This window comes from Oryctolagus cuniculus, chromosome 4, assembly GCF_964237555.1.
Source record: "Oryctolagus cuniculus chromosome 4, mOryCun1.1, whole genome shotgun sequence".
Classification (NCBI taxonomy): Eukaryota; Metazoa; Chordata; class Mammalia; order Lagomorpha; family Leporidae; genus Oryctolagus; species Oryctolagus cuniculus.
The window spans coordinates 132,488,005-132,503,408 of record NC_091435.1 but is presented as its reverse complement, the minus strand read 5'-3'; the positions used below and the strand labels follow the sequence as shown (position 1 = coordinate 132,503,408).

General features: G+C 42.5%; 1 long non-coding RNA gene across 2 annotated transcripts in view; it reads right to left on the bottom strand.

Annotated features, from left to right (window-relative positions):
* The window catches only part of LOC103350414 (uncharacterized), a 259,649-nt gene that overhangs the window by 242,163 nt on the left and 2,082 nt on the right, over nt 1-15,404 (bottom strand). The window contains exons 1-2 of one of the 2 annotated variants that reach the window (XR_011388155.1): nt 4,260-4,533; nt 2,483-2,635 (exon numbers count right to left, since the gene is read on the bottom strand). The exons of the other annotated variant lie outside the window; for it this stretch is intronic. This is a non-coding gene — a long non-coding RNA (uncharacterized lncRNA). Of the gene's footprint in view, nt 1-2,482; nt 2,636-4,259; nt 4,534-15,404 lie in introns of those variants that run through there. 2 annotated transcript variants of the gene reach the window in all.

Below are 15,404 nucleotides of genomic sequence, written 5' to 3'. Positions count from 1 at the left end.
GAACATTCATTCATTGCTGGTGGAAATACAAAATGATACTGCTACTTTGGAAGACACTTTGGTAGCTTCATAAAAAATTAAACATATTTTTAACATAAGATCCAGCAATTGAGCTCCTTGTTTTACCCAAAAAGTTCAAAATTTATGCCCACACAAGCCCCACAAAATGGGTGTTAATGCTTCCTTTTTCCATTATTGCTAAACTTGGAAGTAACCAAAGTGCCCTTCAGAAAGTGAGTGGCTAACCAAACTGTGGTGCATCCAGTCTACGGAATATCATTTAGTGCCTAAGAGAAATGCACTATCAAGACTGGTGTTGTGGCATAATGGATTAAGCTGCTGACTGTGACACCAGCATCCCAAATGAGTGCCCATCTGAGTCCTGGCTGCTCCACTTCCCATCCTGCTCCCTGCTAATGTGCCTGGGAAGGCAGAAGAAGTAGGCCCAGGTCCTTGGGCTCCTGCTACAGACATGGGAGACCTGGAAGAGTCTCCTGGCTCCTGGCTTCGGTCTGGCCCAGCCCCAGACATTGTGGCCATATGGGGAGTGAACCTGTGTATGGAAGATCTATCTTCCCCTCCCCACTCTGTAACTTTGCATTCAAATAAATGAAATAAATTTTAAAAAATAAATAGGTATCAAGCTATGAAAAGACATGGAAGATACTTAAATGCACTGAGTGAAAGAAGCCAGAAAGATAACTTTCTGATCCCAACTAGGAATCGTCCTGGAAAAATTAAAACTATGGAGACAGTAGAAAGATCAATGAGGCCAATTTTCCACCTTCCTGAAACCAATAAAAGTTTTTAAAACATCTTTTAGAGTCTCCAAGAGGAAAACACAAACTCTAAAGTGGTTGTTAAGGATTGAGGAGAGGGCAGGGTGGACAAGAGCATCAGGGTTCTTTGGACAATGAAACTACTCTGATTCGATAACGGTGGCTGCAGTCATCACACACGTACCCGCATGGGAGACCAGGAAGAAGCACCTGGCTCCCGGCTTCGGATCGGTGCAGCACCAGCCGTGGCGGCCCTTGGGAAGTGAACCAACGGAGGGAAGACCTTTCTCTCTCTCTCTCTCTCTCTCTCTCTCTCTCTCTCTCTCACTATCTGTAACTCTACCTGTCAAATAAATAAATAAATAAATGTTACCCAGACTAGATTTTACAAGTTACTTGATATTTTGTGATAGCAATATAAAATGGACTCAGCCATCTTTCCTACACTTAGCAAGCCCATTTCTATATTGAAACACTACCCTAAGAAGCTAACTCTTTCCATAACATTTTTTATGCTTCATCTTAGCTAGAAGCAGCGCCATGGCTCACTAAGCTAATCTGCCTGCGGCACCGGCACTCCGGGTTCTAGTCCCGGTCAGGTCACCGGATTCTGTCCCAGTTGCTTCTCTTCCATTACAGCTCTCTGCTGTGGCCTGGGAAGGCAGTGGAGGATGGCCCAAGTGCTTTGGCCCCGCATGGAGTGACCAGGAGGAAGCACCTGGCTCCTGGCTTCGGATTGGCGCAGTGCACCAGCTGTAGTGGCCATTTGGGGGGTGAACCAACGGAATGAAGCTCTTTCTCTCTGTCTCTCTCTCACTGTCTAACTCTGCCTGTCCCAAAAAAAAAAAAAAAAAAAAAAAAAAAAAGTAGGATCCACATTTCCATCTTGTTGAAACTCATAAAAGCATGTGGAAAATTTTATAAAATCTCTGCTGGCACCGCGGCTCAATAGGCTAATCCTCTGCCTGCGGCGCCAGCACCCCGGGTTCTAGTCCCGGTCAGGGCGCCAGATTCTGTCCCGGTTGCCCCTCTTCGAGGCCAGCTCTCTGCTGTGGCCAGGGAGTGCAGTGGAGGATGGCCCAAGTGCTTGGGCCCTGCACCCCATGGGAGACCAGGAGAAGCACCTGGCTCCTGCCATCGGATCAGCACGGTGCGCCGGCCACAGTGCGCCAGCCGCAGCGGCCATTGGAGGGTGAACCAACGGTAAAGGAAGACCTTTCTCTCTGTCTCTCTCTCTCTCACTGTCCACTCTGCCTGTCAAAAAAAATCTTATAAAATCTTGAAAGAAGAAAAAGTAAATGCTAAAGGGATTTGGATCCCGGTATTAAACTCTGTCTTCCATTTGTTTTTTCCTTACGTAAAACTTCACCTTGTACGCCAGCCATCAGTCTTGAATAAATATCTGCTGTTTAACTGTGAAGACTCCATGCCACAAGAGTCCACAGGCCAGGAACACATCATGCTGTGTGTGTCACAGGTGGCTTGGAAACCACCAGCTCTCCTTACCAGCCGAGCAGCATGCCTGGGAGTTGTGCATTGCAGGGGCGCCGGCCTTCGACAGCATTTCCCCCTTACTTCAGAAAGCAGCCAAACATCTTCCTAGATTTCTTTCCAAACCAATTTGCCCACGACACCTGTCAGGCAAACTGTTGGAAGTGATATCTTTGATAAAAGCTGTGTTTTTGTTTTTTCTGGTGTAGTACCTTTCTTATAGATATCCCTCTGCGAGTTTCATATCTTGGTGAATTCCATTCTAGCCCAACACACAGAATTACTTCAGGGTTGGTGGCTAGGCAGTTCTGCCTCAGGTCTTCATGCTTCCAGAAAGGGCCGCACTTGGCTGACAACAGCAGAACCTGCCAAAGAGTTCACATGCTGATTTTCTGATAGGCCCAGAGAGGTTAGATACCATCACTCCTAAGCTTTCCTCCAAGCCAGAAGCTAGCTTCCTCCAGATGATCACCCACAGCCAAACTGCTTTGGCTGCAGCCCCCTGCTTGGCAACAGAGTGGTGTGGGATCAAGTTCTGGTGACAGCTTTCAGCTCTGTAGTATTCAAGGGAGATCCTGGGCTGCAGGAGGGGTTTTCCGGACACAAATTGGCAAAGCTCAAGGTCAGTCAATGCTGCATGGAGGCAGTCTATCCAGATCCCTTTAAATTATTGATTGCAAATCTCTTCCAGCAGACAGACCATTAGCAGCCTATGATTCCAAAGATTTGCTGATGGAGGTTAATACAGCAGACACTTTGGTACGTTTTTTAAGCTGTTCACATCTAAGTTAAAAATTTTTAATTGTTCCATAGAGCAAAGCCCACAATATTTTGGGGAACTGAATATCTTCACCATAAATTCCAAAAAAACAAAGAACCTGAAAGTTCATCAGAAGGAAAAGTTTAAGCCATCAGAAGCTACTTGAAGGGACTTTAGGCAGCTCGTGGAAGAAGAGAATTAAAGCATAATACAAATTTTCATGACGTTTTTGCACTCATATTTAAGAGCCTCGTACTATAAAATAGATGTGAGCAAGTACTTTATAACTCAAGGAACATACTGATTTGTGTGGAACAATAAAGTGTCACTTGTTAGCACTTTTAAAAAAATGCCAAAACACATATTTGGAAAAAAAAAAAAAAAACAAACTTAACTACCCTTTAAACAGTTTAAGTATCAGTACTGAGCAAATTTCTACTTCTACATAAACATCTCTTCTATTCATGAATGATCACAACAGCACTGGGGGTATTCACAGTTCACAGAATTATGTGTTACTTAACAGTCCTCTGTTCCTCAATCCATAGAGCTTCTGAAAACATGTTGCTTTATTAAGAAGCTTGTTTTCAAAAATCTCCAGTAATAATTTCAGGCAAAACTATACATTAGAGTATTTACATAGGACAGAAATACCTCTGGACACAAAGTCTATTTACTGGCTCATAAAGGCATATTCACATGGAAAGTAAACAGTTTCTTAGTCTCTTGGTTTCATCATCTTTGTGTACAAAAAATGGAGCTAATAATATCTCCTGCATATGACTGTTGGAAAGATTAAATGAGATCATACATTCAGTGCCTGTTCCTTGCTGTCCCTCATACTAATTAGCTCTCAAAATAAGTGCCTCTTCTTCTCCAACCAGAACTTATTTTTCTCTTTAATTATAGGTGAAGCAGTACTTTGTCTTCTGAGAAAGGAACTCCAGACAGATGGAGATATTTCAAGGGTTCAGACCTTCCAAAACATCACTACGCCTTTGTTCAAATGACCTCTCCCCAGTACCAGGAGTAAGTGGTAGGATCTATTCTAGGAGCTGTTTGGGAATGACTGGGAATGAAGCAACATGTTTCCTTGGAGACCAGCTTTGTCACGACCTGGGAGCCTTTGCTCTGTCTCCCTCCCACCCTCACTCCTTCTCTGCCCTCCCACGATCTACAGCCTCTCAGGCTCCCTCTGGCATGATCTGTCTTCTACTTTCTCTACTTACCCCCTTTTCTCTTTTGAATTGGGGTCCTGCTTCATATATCCAGTGTCCATTCATTCCCACATTTCTTCTATATCCAAAAAAGCAGATGGTAAAGCCTACTTAAGACTGCTTACATCAGCAGTGACTATCTCAGGGCTCCTACATTTTACGGAATTTCCTGGTCCTACTCAAATTTCACCGAAACAGCAGCATTCAGGAAGACCTCACGCCCCACTCTTTGTAGTAAAATGACCTTGAGCAAATTCCTAACTTCTTGGAGTCTCAGTTACACCATCTGCAATAGAAGGGCAAGAATCTCTCATATGCTGAGGCTGACACTGTGGCGAAGTAGGCTGTCACCTACTTTGGTGACAATGATGTTCTCAGGCTCCATGCTTTCTGGTCTTCAGGTTAAACTCCTGGAGCTGATAGAATCCTAAGACTCTGTCCTGTAATGAACCTGAGGTCATCTTTTCCAATCCCTTTCTTTTTTAAAAAAAATATTTATTTATTTATTTGAAAGTCAGAGTCACACAGAGAGAGAAGGAGAGGCAGAGAGAGGTCTTCCATCCACTGGTTCACTCCCCAAACAGCCGCAATGGGCAGAGCTGCGCCAATCAGAAGCCAGGAGCTTCTTCTGGGTCTCCCACGTGGATGCAGGGGCGCAAGGACTTGGGCCTTCTTCTACTGCTTTACCAGGCCATAACAGAGAGCTGGAACAGAAGTGGAGCAGCCAGGACTCGAACTGGCACCCGTATGGGATGCTGGCACTGCAGACGGCAGCCTTACCCACTATGCCACAGCACCAGCCCCTCTAATCCCTTTCAAGGGAAGCCCTGAGAGCACCTGAGCTGTACACAAGCTCAATCAGACAGCACAGACACTAACGGAAAGTGATTCTCTAGTCACACACTTGTGTTTATGCCCCCTTCTTTCTCAATATACTGTGACTAGATCTGAAACTATCCCAGGCCATAGCCAATTCTACATGAAAACAGTAACTCCCATTCTTAATGATCTCACCCAAATTTGGCAATAAATTTTGGAAATTAACTGCCAATCTTATGAAGTTAAATGTACCATACTATGTGACCCAGCAATCTTTGTACTTGAATATTCATGGCAGTTTTATATATGAGACTCAAAAGCAGAAGTAACTCAAATGTCCCTCTACTGGCAAATGAATAAATACACTGTGATATTCATGCAAAAAACTTGTTGCTCAGCAGTAAAAAGGAATGAGCCATTGATACACTCAATAGAATAAATCTCAAAAACATTATGCTAAGTAAAAGAAGTCAGACAGAAAAGACTACATATTCTATGATTGCATTTGTATGACATTATAGGAAAGGCAATCTATATTGGAAAGAAATCAGACTCTGTTTGCCAGAGGCCAGGGGAGGGAGATGGGATTTACCATCAGGACACAAAAGGGAATTTTGGAGGATAATTGTGGTGATGTGATATGACTGTATTGGTCTATTCATAGATCACTGAATTGTATGCTTTTTTATTTTAAGGTTCATTTTATTTATTTATTTGAAAGGCAGAGTTACAGAGAGAGAGAGGAAGAGATGAGAGAGAGAGAGCTTCCAGCCTCTGGTTCACTCCCCAGATGGCCCCAATGGCCAAGGCTGGGCCAGACCGCAGCCAAGAGCCAGGAGCTTCTTCTAGGTCTCCCACATGGGTGTGGGGGCCCAAGGACTTTGGCCATCCTCCACTGCTTTCCCAGCCATTAGCAGGGATCTGAATGGGAAGTGGAGCAGCTGGGACTCAAACTGATGCCTGTATGGGACACCAGCACTGCAGGCCACAGCTTTACCAGCTATACCACATCACTGGCCCTGAATTGTATGCTTTTAAAAGGTGAATATGGGCAGGTTCCTGGAACTTTGGGTTTAGGCACTCCTTTGTACACCTGCATCCCATATTGTAGTGCTTGAGTTCGAGTACCACCTCTGTTTCCAACTCAAGTTCCTGCTAATGCACACTCCACACATCTTGGAGACCCAGATAGAGTTCCTGGCTCCTGGTGGTCTGGTCTAGCCCCAGCTTTACAGGCATTTGGGGAATGAACCAGTGGATAGAAATCTCTCTCTCTCTCTCTGTCTCTGTCTCTCTCTCTCTCTTTTCTCTCTCTCACTGTGGTGGAATGAGAAGGCCATGCCAAGATGGCCGCTGGCAAACAAGCATCAGTTACTCAGGAATGGCTTCGAACGCACCTGGCAACGGAGCCTTCCTGGCAACAGGCTGTGATTGGGTGACTTCAAATACTACCTGGCAACAGGCTGTGATTGGTTAGGGCATAAACCGCCCCTTGACCGGATTGGCTGCCTTGGCTATTTAAGCTGCTGTACCAACTGAAATAAATGAGTCTGTGGGCTGCTCTCCTCTGGCCTGCTTTCACCTGACTCCTAGGGTCTGTGTGGTGACTCTGTGCCTCTTGCCCATACCACGCTCCTCCTCTCAGAACAAATCCACAGCAACATCTGGCGCCCAACATGACAGAAAGAGACAGCGTGTCCGACTCAGCAAGGTCCCCCCTTGATTTTGGCAAGTACACCCCTCGGTGTTTTGTGTGCTGTTCGGTTCTGTGAGGGTGAGCACAGAACCCCCTCCTACGCTCCTTTCCTTGTCCTTGTCCTTTTCCTTGGTCTAAGTGACCCCAGGTTAGGCACACACTGCCCAGAAGCATAACACTGCTTCTCGGCTCCTCCTTTTACTTTCAATTCACCCAGCGAACTGATCATCCCAGAATTCGGAACCAAGTCATCTTCCCTCACTCGAGAGAGGTGACGTTCTGGAGACACGGTGTGGGCATACGGCCTTGACCTAACGAATCAAGGAAGTCCCCCACTAAGCACAGGACATACGTATGATCTGATATACCACTGTCTGTTCGTCTAACGTAGGGAACCCCCTGCAGAATGCCATCAGCTACTGAGGTGCTAGGAATTTGTTTTGTTATGGCAGCAGTGCTGTGCGTGTCTTTCCTTTGGCTAGAGTTGACATGGCATGCTGCTCTTAAACACTCAAACATGGGAAAATACCCCCCTCTCAGAATCCCACGCAGATTACCAAACATGGTGAATCTGTGAGTGATAAGAGCCTGACATTCCAGGCGTCTGCCTCACAGACAACAGTTGATGACTTATGCAGAGAGAGCTCCAACAGTGAAAATGACATGACAGCAAACAATGTAGCAAACAATGTAACAAACAATGTAGCAATGCCTAGTCAGCCACCCCCCAAATACTCCTGGGATAGACACAGACTACCTCCAGACAATAACTCACGAGAGGTTATCCCATCCACACCCAGTGAGGATCCCCACATTTGTGGCAGTCCTTGGGCACCCCAGGCTCTCAGGGCAGCCGCTAGACCCCATCCCATCTGCATGTTTGCCATTAATGTAGGAGCGGACACAGAATTCAGGCCCTGGATTCCAACGCCCATAGAAAGGCTACTGCTAACCAAGGGCCGAAGATATGCTTTTGTCTTTCCAGAGAATGTGGGACAGCCCATTTGGGTAACAGACAGAAACATCAAGCCTGCAACTGACAGTCAACCAGAACCAGCTAAACAAGACTGAGAGAGACCTCCTTGTTAGCAGACGCACCTGCCCTATCATCCTACCCTGAGAAACTGCCCATAGCCACATCTGTTACTGTTTTATACCCCACTAGCTCTGGTCAGCCGCTCAAACAGCCCATAGCCTGTGTGCAGTCATGACATTCCTGACTACCATTGTTCCTCATTCCTTCCCTCATCTGAGCAAGCACTCCTGTAGTCTCCCATTTTGAGCGCTGGATAATCAAAGACGGGTAAGATCCCCTGGGGTACAACCCAAGACAGGCACAGCCACATACGGAGACTATATGGAAATGGGGTCAACAGTGGTACGGCCAAGAATCATGCCTCCTGTTGCTCAAAAATAAATGAAAAGGGGGAAATGTGGTGGAATGAGAAGGCCATGCCAAGATGGCTGTTGGCAAGCGAGTGTCAGTTACTCAAGAATGGCTTTGAACCCACCGGGCAATGGAGCCTGCCTGGCAACAGGCTGTGATTGGTTAGGGCACAAACTGCCCCTTGACTGGATTGGCTGCCTTGGCTATTTAAGCTGCTGTACCAACTGAAATAAATGAGTCTGAGGGCTGCTCTTCTCTGGCCTGCTTTCACCCAACTCCCAGGATACATGTGGTGACTCTGCACCTCTTGCCCCCACCATGCTCCTCCTCTCAGAATGAATCAACCACAACATCTCACCCTGCCTTTCAAATAATTAAAATAATAAATGGTTAAAACTAAGTAATTAATTAAAAGCAAAATTTTAAAAAGTGAATTTCATTGTATGTAAACTTAACTTCAGTAATCTGACTTTAAAAAATAAGCCACTGCTGGGGCTGGCACTGTGGTGCAATGGCTTAAATCCCCAGCCTGCAGCGCTGGCATCCCATGTGGGCGCCAGTTCTAGTCCCAGCTTTTCCACTTCAGATCCAGCTCCCTGATAATGCACCTGGGAAAGCAGTGGAAGATGGCCCAAGTGCTTGGGCCCCTGCACCCAAGTGGGAGACCCAGAAGAAACTCCTGGTTCCTTGCTTCAGATCGGCTCAGCTCTGGACATTGCGGCCATTTGGCAAGTGAACCAGAGGATGGAAGACCTCTCACTGTGTGTCTCTACCTCTCTCTGTAATTCTATCAAATAAATAAGAATAAATCTTTAAAAAAAAAAAAGAATAAGTAACTGCTAAAGACAGTCTCTTAATTTTTACTCTTGTAACTAGCTAATTTAAGTGATTTAACTCATCAACTAAAACATCACAAATATGGTAACTAAAGTTCAAAAGGTGAAATACAGTTAAGCATTCAGAGTTAGAGATCCTGGACAATTTTATCCTTTTTTGACCACTTTGTTATTATGTTACAGGTAGAATACATAATAAAGATTGAACAATCAACATAAAGATAGGATTAAGTGTCAAAGGGATCACATAAATAAGACCAGTGTCTACTAATAATAATTGATAGAATTAAAAAGGAGAGAAGGATCCAACATGGGAAGCAGGATACACAACAGACTCATAGGATGGCAAATGCCCTAAATAGCGCTCTGGCCTCAGATTCAGCCCTCTAGGTATTCAAATCTAGCCTAAAAGCCCATGAGAGTTTCTCAGGCATGAAAAACCAAGGCATTGTGGCAAAAAATGACCTGAATGAAAGATCTCTGTGAGTGAGATCCCAGTGAAAAGAATGGGCCATCAAAGAAGGAGGTACCTTTCTCTGAAGGGAGGTACCTTTCTCTGATTATGGCCTTGTCTAAATAAGATTGGAATTTGTGAACGCAAGAGGCTTCCATAGTCTTGGCAGCTCATGACAAGAGCCTTGGGTGATTACTGATGTCATAAATAAGTGTGTCAATTGTTAAATCAACAACGGTAGTCACTGTGCACTTACTCCCCATGTAGGATCTCTGTCCTTAATGTGTTGTACTATGAGAATTAATGGTAAAACTAGTATTCAAACAGTACTTCATACTATGTGTATCTGTGTGGGTGCAAACTGTTGAAATCTTTACTTAGTATATACTAAGTTGATCTTCTGTATATAAAGATAACTAAAAATGAATCTTTTTTTTTTTTTTTTTTGGACAGGCAGAGTGGACAGTGAGAGACAGAGAGAAAGGTCTTCCTTTGCCGTTGGTTCACCCTCCAATGGCCGCCACGGACGGCACGCTGCGGCGGGCACAACGCGCTGATCCAAAGGCAGGAGCCAGGTACTTATCCTGGTCTCCCATGGGGTGCAGGGTCCAAGGACTTGGGCCATCCTCCACTGCACTCCCTGGCCACAGCAGAGAGCTGGCCTGGAAGAGGGGCAATCGGGACAGAATCCGGTGCCCTGACCAGGACTAGAACCGGTGTGCCGGCACTGCAAGGCGGAGGATTACCCTAGTGAGCCACGGCGCCAGCAAAAATTAATCTTAATGAAGAATGGAATGGGAGAGGGAGTAAGAGATGGGATGGTTTTGTGGGTGAGAGGGTGGTTATGGGGGGGAAAATCCACTATAATCCAAAAGTTGTACTTTTGAAATTTATATTTATTAAATAAAAAGTTTTCAAAAAAAAAAGATTGAACGATCAAGCAATTACTTTGTTTTTAGGATTTTTTACTAATTATAGAGGGGTATTCCCATGCCACTCTAATTTATGAAATCTTCATTATACTGACAAATCATTACAAAACCTCCAGAGCCACCCAAATTGAGCTGAAATTTCATCTTTGTTCTATGCCCACTTAAAACCCTTTTATCATTTAATCATTTACTAATTAATTCCCTATTTCTCTTCCACTTCCAGAGGGTCTCAAGCAACATATAAATAAGTCAAGCAAGGGTAAAAATGGGGGAAAAGTTAAGGCAGATAAATGCGGGATGGACAGCCTACATGATAACTACTAGAAATGACTGCAAATTTTGATAAGTTTCTAAGTGGCCCAAAAAATGGAGAAATAGATATTGCTATAAGACTCAAATATCTATAAAATGAAAAAAGTAAGTATTGAATAAATGCAACATTTATTCTGATAGCAAAAACAGTGTGAAGATTTTCCCACAGATCCTCCAAAAGGGAAAACTGCCTGGCATAGACATTCTTGAAGCCATAGAGAAAGCCATGAGCTTAGTGCCTCTCTGGGGAGGAGAACATGGTGACTAGGGAAGCACAGGGTTACTTTTCACTTTGCACATACTCTTTTGTAGCATTTGAGCAGTGCATAACCTACAGTTTACTAAAGGTGCTGGGTTCAAATCTCCACTCTAAAAATTACTAGTTGTAGAATGTTGGATGAGCCCTGTGCCTCACCCTTAAAGTGGGGATCAGAGAATATCTGCCTCATTAGATGTCTGGGAAGGTTAAATAAATTAGTACATAAAGGAAGCTTGGTATCAGGTAAGTTTAGCTGTTGCCAACAACAATACCAAAGTGCATTTTGTAAAAGCTGCCTTGGGAAGGGTCAAGAGAATGTGGCTTCATGTATAAAGCTCAGTGATAATTGGATTTTAGTCAAGAGTACGAATTCTGAGTATCTCTCAGAAATAAAAAAAAAAAAAAAATTAGCTGCTATGCCTGATCTGCTATGCCTGTATGCATGCAGCTAATAGACGCACTGTGTTTGGGTTTTGATATGTGTTTTATAAGGCAATGCATGACAAAGCATTGTTGAAAGAAATGAAAGAATACCCCAGTAAATGAAAAGGCATCCCTTGTTCACAGATCAGAAGACTTAAGTTGCTATGTCGGCACTACTCCCCAAACTGACCTACAAATTCAATGCAATCTTTACCAAAATCCAGGCTTGCTTTATGGCAGAAACTAAACTAACCCTAAAATTCAGTTGGAAATAAGAGGCGCCAGAATAGCCTAGACAGTGTTGAAAACAAGATCACAACTAGAAGACTCCTTTCCAATTTCAAACTTAGCATAAGTTGAGCATCCTAAACAAATCCCGCCCCCCTCCAAAAGTCCAAAAATTTTTGAGCACCAACTTGATACCACAAGTGGAAAACATACCTGACCTCATGTGACAGCTAACAGTCACAACACAGATGCACAATACACAGTTTTATCCAGCATTTATAAGGGGGAAAAAAAATTCCCAGCCCTCTCACACAATGTCTTTTCTGAATATGCCCAGATTCCCTTCTCACAAGCATACTCACAAACCCAGGGACTCTGATGTAAGATGTGGGCATCTAAACTGCTAGCATAAATGCCTGGCCCTGAAGAGATTGCTGTAAATGTCAAAAAAAAAAAAAAAAAAAAAAAAAAAAAAAAAAAAAAAACTCTGCAGAGAGCCTATGGGTGGAGAGGGTTAAGAAAAAGTGAGTGTGTATTTGGCCAAGTAGCTAAGATGCTAAGATGCCCCAAGTACCATATTAGAGTGCTTGGGTTTGACACCGGGCTCTGGCTCCCCACTCCACCTTCTTGCTAATTAAGACCCTGGGAGGCAGCAGTAGTGGCTCAAGTAATTGGGTTACAGCCACTCAGGTGGGAGAAAATAGGAGAAAGCATTTATGTTTATCTACAGCACAGAAAGTAAAGCTGTTAGAAAAACTAGACAGTGGTGTAGTGCAAAATGTCCTATAGAAGAGCCTGACGTTGGAATGACCACCACATGTGACTTGCAGAAATCAAAAGATAAACTGATGCAGCTCTTTGTAGAAAGTGATGAACAGGAGCTAATGAAAAGCAGAAAAACAATGCCTAGAACTAAAAATGAAAGTCTGAGTTGTGTTTTCAAGAAGCTGATTTGTCAGCTTTGCAGTGAACACCATGCCACTTAATGCTATTCTGGGCATGAAACAATGCAAAGATCTATCATCATGAACTGAAAATCGAAGGGACTTTAATATTCAATAGGCTGGCTGATGGCTCAAGTAGTGGGGTCCCTGTCACTCACCGAGGAGGCCTGGATTGAATTCTCAGCTCCTGGCTCACCCTGGCACTGTCCCAGCTGCTGCAGGCAGTTGGGAGTGAAGTAGGGGCTGGAGATCTATCTCTTTCTCTCTGCATTTCAGATAAAATTAACTAATTTGTTAAAACACACACCATCATAGGCGAACACTGAAAGCTTGCTGTTGTTTGTTGCTGTTTAACAGCTGACAACAGAGGGATTGGTGATGACACCCTGCTGCTGAGTCATCTTGAACACCTTATTTTTTTCACTGTATGAATGCTATGACATATTTTTTACTATGAAGTACTTATGTATGAATGAGTACAAGAAACTCATTGGTTATCCTTAGCAGATAAATTCAGTCAGGAATGACAGTGATGCCAAACCACCACAGGAGTGGCTGAGATGGCAGTGTCTTTACTTTCTGATGGTTTAGTATATACAAACTTTGTTTCATGCACAAAGTTGGCAAAAATAGTATAGAAATCCTTCAGCCTATCTACACAAGTGGCATATGAAACATAAATGAATGCTGGGTTTACAACTGGATCTTCCCCCCAGTGTATCTCATTATTCCAAAATATTCCAAAATCTGAAAAAAATCCAAAATCCAAAACCCAAAACACTTCTAGCCCCAAGCATTTCAGATAAGAGATACACAATGAGTACAAAGCTACAGAAATCAGTGGTAAACTAGCATTAGGATAGACATATGGATTGATGAACAGAATTGAGTCCAGAAGTGGAATGTAATCACATTTATGGCCAATTGATTTTTTTTTTTTACAAAGATGCCAAAACAATTCAATGGGGAAAGAGCATTCATTTTCACAAATGGGGCTGGGACAACTGAAATTCACATGCAAAAGAAGGAAGTTGGATGCCTTCATATCTTACAAAACTTAATAAAAATTCACTCAAAATAGGCAGTAGACTTAAACTTCAGAGCTAAAAGTATACAACTCTTAGAAAATATAGTGGTAAATTGATGACTTTTGGTTAGGCAATGATTTCTTAGATATAACATCAAAACTATAAAGAGCAAAAGAAAAATACTAAGACACTTTGAAGTTTGTGGAAAATCTACATTACAAAAAAACTATGAGAAATAAAAAATAAGGGAAAAAAAACTATGCCCAGATTTCAAGATTGTTTTATACCAAAATAAACTTATCTTTTAATTCCAGTTTTTGATAAGCCTTTGAAGTGCTCTCACAAACTGGACTATTTCAAAGTTTAAAACTTGTGTGCTGCAAACGATACCATCAAGAAGGTAAAAAGTCAACACAGAATTGGAAAATATTTTGCAAGTCATATATCTGATAATGGATTTGTATGTAGATTATATAAAGAACTTTCTCGACTCAGTTATAAAAAGACAATTCAATTTAAAAGATGAGCAAAACATTTGAATAGACATTTCTCCTAAGAAGATACACAAGTAATTATGAAAAGAAGCTCAAAATCACAAGTCATTTAGAAAATGCAAATCAAAATTATAGTATCACTTCAAACCCACTAGGATTGCTACAATCTAACAGACCATAATAAGGGTTGGCTAAGAAATGAAGAAATTGGAACTCCATACATTGCTGGTGGGAATGAAAGACGATGCAGACATTTGGAAAACAGTCTGGCATTTCCTGAAATGTTAAACAGAGTTACCATATGATATAGCAATTCTACTCTTAGTTTATATCTAAGAGAAACAAAAACATATGTCCACATAAAAAGTTGGACACAAATGTTCATAGAAGCATCACTTATCGCAGCCCCAAACAAGAAACTACCCAAATGTCCATCAATATGCTTATCTGTGATAGGTAAATAAAATATGACATATCCATAATGAAATATTATTTGGCGAAAGAATATCAACAGATGTCTAACACGGGAGAACCTTGAAAACATTATGCTAAGTGAAAGAAGCCAGTTACAAAAGACCATATTTAGGCAAATCTCAGCAAAGAAATGGATACAAACAAAGTAGAGTAGTAGCTGCCTGGGACTAGAATTAAAACTAACTACTCATGGATATTAAGCTTCTTTTGAGGGTAATGAAAATGTTATAAAATTAGACAGTGGCAATGGTTGTACAACTTTATGAATATACTAAAAAAAACTTAGTTGTATACTTTGATTCAACAAAAACAGTTGAATTTTACCATATGTGGATTACCTCAATAAGGATTTTTTTTTTTTAAGGAAATACAACTAGTCACCAGGCTGCTGCAATTTATGGAATCTGGATTCCAGTTCTTGAGTGGAGAATGCACTACTTTCAGGCTCCAAGGATATTATATCTGGAAGCTAAAGTTTTGATGGAATTGGACAGAGCTGTGATCATTGCCAACAATCTGAGTACAGATTTTATATGTCATTAATTAAGGACAACATTTTAAGCAGTTGGTGAACTAGTTAGTCCGTGCGTCCGGCCAGATGTGGCACATCCATTTCCAGGGCTGTCCATGGGAAACGCTGGGACCTCAGGTCAGCAGGGTATCCTCTGCTCTGGAATGTAGTTCCAGGTCAGTTGTCCCACCATCAATTAGTGCAAGTGCTCAAGGGGAGGCCAACTGATTTCAACATTATCTTAAACAAAACCATAATTAGGAAGGTAAGCATCCTGCCAAAACATTACATAACACATTCCAAAGGCAATTCAAAATGAATTTTGGACCAACCATGCAAATTATACACGTGTAGCACAGC